The sequence below is a fragment of the Melanostigma gelatinosum genome, assembly GCF_949748355.1.
Source record: "Melanostigma gelatinosum genome assembly, chromosome: 2".
Taxonomy (NCBI): Eukaryota; Metazoa; Chordata; class Actinopteri; order Perciformes; family Zoarcidae; genus Melanostigma; species Melanostigma gelatinosum.
Window position 1 is genome coordinate 21,261,383 of NC_136635.1, and position 2,979 is coordinate 21,264,361.

The following is a 2,979-nucleotide window of genomic DNA, read 5'->3' on the forward strand; positions in this document are numbered from 1 at the left end:
ACCACAGAGGCCCTGTGGTACCATGACACACTAAAAACTGTAACATAATAATATTCATTTCCCACTTTCATCAGTCCTGTCACATGTAATCTTTGTATGGATGGAAATAAACGGCCACATGGTGCAGCCAAAGGGAATACTCGACTCCTCGTTTGTTTCCACACACCTACAATGTTCCACTTACGAGTCTAACTGGCTTGGTCAGTTGCTGCGTAGCACAACAGCTGTTCAGAGCTACGAGCAACAACAGTTATTGCCTCGTTGCTTTTAGACTCTAATGAGAAGACACGCTGCTTCGTTTTACTTCTTCCGTTTGGTAGCCTTGAGAGACCTTTGGATCAACAACCGAGCAAGACAGGAACAGACGAAAACGCACAGCTGAGGACTGCAGAGAAAATCATTGATGCCAGCCGGCCCTCTGTTCAAGAGTTATACACCTCCAGAGTCAGGAAATGGGCAGGAAACATCACTGCCTTCACACCCTGGACACAACCTGTTACAGCTTCTCCTCTGTGGGTGGCGCTGCAGATCACTGCATGCTAAAACAGCCAGACTCGAAAACAGTTTCTTCCTGCAGGCATTACCTCTGATGAACACTAACATCAGTCATACACTCAATATCCCTCTAACACCAACATATGTAATGCTACCATTATAGATTCGATTTTTACAATTTTAATGCAGAATTAGTTTTTTTTTAATGTACATATCACCTCTCACTGTCAATATACATCCTACACACGGTACATACAGTAAATAGACATCTGTATGTACGTATGAATGTATGTCCATGAATGACCTCCGCCTGGCAAATGAGCTGAACATGTCTTACTATCACTTTGAAAGACAATGGGACAGTCTTGACCCCATCCACCAGCTTCAGCCCACCAGGTCCCCCTCCCCCAGCTCAGCAGGGGCCCATGCCTCTCAGGCCATGTCCACACTACTGTTTCCATTTGAAAATGCATGTTTTGCTACGTCGGCGTTTTTCAGCACCGAAAACGGAGGAGTTTGAAAATGACCCCAACGATATTCAGAAAGCCCTGGTGTATTTCACAGTGCCTTCAGAGATAATCTGAATAATTTACACCAAATGATTCTGCTTTGTTATAATATGTTGATGATATCATTATTTGTAGCCCCACAGAAGAAGCATGCAAATTAGAGTAATTTACAATTAGTTAACCTACATTTTTGGCTGCAAACATGACAGTTGACATTTGGACAGTTACATGACATCAGTTTGGACTCATGCAGGAAAACAAATCCCTGTTGCATGTTTCTCTACTAAACTAGAACCTGCCTTCCTCTATGTCTGCGAGCTGTTGCACGTGATATTGTGGGTTATGGTGAGCTCGCACTCATGGTTCCCTATGCTGTTTCACACATTAGATTAGATTAATACATTAGATTTGCCTAACATTACTGTGGAACGATATACTATCCTTAATCCTTATCCTTAATGGATGTGCATTATTTTCAGAATCAGAATATCAATCAGCTTTATTATCCATGTATGCTCTCAAGGTACATACATAGAATATACAAACAAGAAAAATATAAAAAATAAAAACAAGGATATTAAAGACAACAAAGTAGAACAGAGGTAAGCATAAACATTTAAACATTTACCTACTTTGTACAATATAAATGTAAATATATATCCAAAAGTGTATATATATCTATATATATATATATATATATATCTATATATCTATTTCACATTATCAAATCTGGCCCTCTTTGAAAAAAGTTTGGACACCCCTGGTGTAGAGGGAGAAGTGCAGTTGGGAGAGCACACATCCTTTTTTCGCAGACTATTTATAGACGTTGATTGAATGTTCACGCTTAGACCAGATTTCAACCGGATTTGCAATACTAAAATGTTTCGTCCTCTACATTGTGCTAATAATAATATATCATCATTTTAGTCTTACTAAGAAACCACATCCACATTTATCAGTTGAAAGAAAGTATTGCACATCCCGTTGAAATCTGGTCTAACCGTGAATGTTTAATCAACGTCTATAAATAGTCGGCGAAAAAACTTTCACTTTTGAACCACTTTAAACGTGTTTTCAACGTCACAGTATTTTAAACGTGTTTTCAACGTCTGAATGCTCTCAGATCAATATTTAGCAACTAAATACTTAAGTCATAGTAACACATCATCGGTTTCCACTTACAGGACAAAAGACCAAGTGACACAGGCAACAGTTAATTTGTATTTATTCAGCACAATGTAAATATAAACAATGTTCTTTATAAAGAACATTGTTATATGTTGTGTTCTGATTTTATGTCACACTATATACTGTGATCCAAGCATTTAGTTGCCAAACAGCTAGTTAACTAACCAAATTGTTATGAATAGAATATTATAGTTATAAATTAAGTGTATATTTAGTGGTTTTAAGTGGCTCAGACAGTAAATTAATTGTGATTTGAATTCACTATTTTGTTATTTATATTTTCTCTTTTATTAATGCTGTAAAGAGAGAAAAAATAAATAACAAAATAGTGAATTCAAATCACAATTCTTGATGAAAAATGAATACATTCAATACAATAGTTCTTCACATCATATCAAGCAAAAAAAAATTCACTTTAACCTGTTATTTATTGCTTTAAATTAACATTTTACCTGGTCGCACCACCATGACATTTATCAGTTGTGCCACCTGACAATATTAGTAATCACAGGAAAAATGCAGAAAATTTGCATTTTTTTTTCAAATAAAACATGCTTTTACTCAACTCTTTTTAAGTAAAATAAATATATAAAGTATATATTTCATAGTAATCATGTTTAGCACATAACTGGAATAGGCAAAATCACAGTCGCTTCCGCGTGGCATCCTTAATTAATTGTTAAACAATATTCATTAATATCATAAAAAATAGTTTGAAAGTGTATAACATCGTTAACTTAACAATGTTAGACTTTTGAATTTAAAAAAAATAAAAATGTTAGAGCTT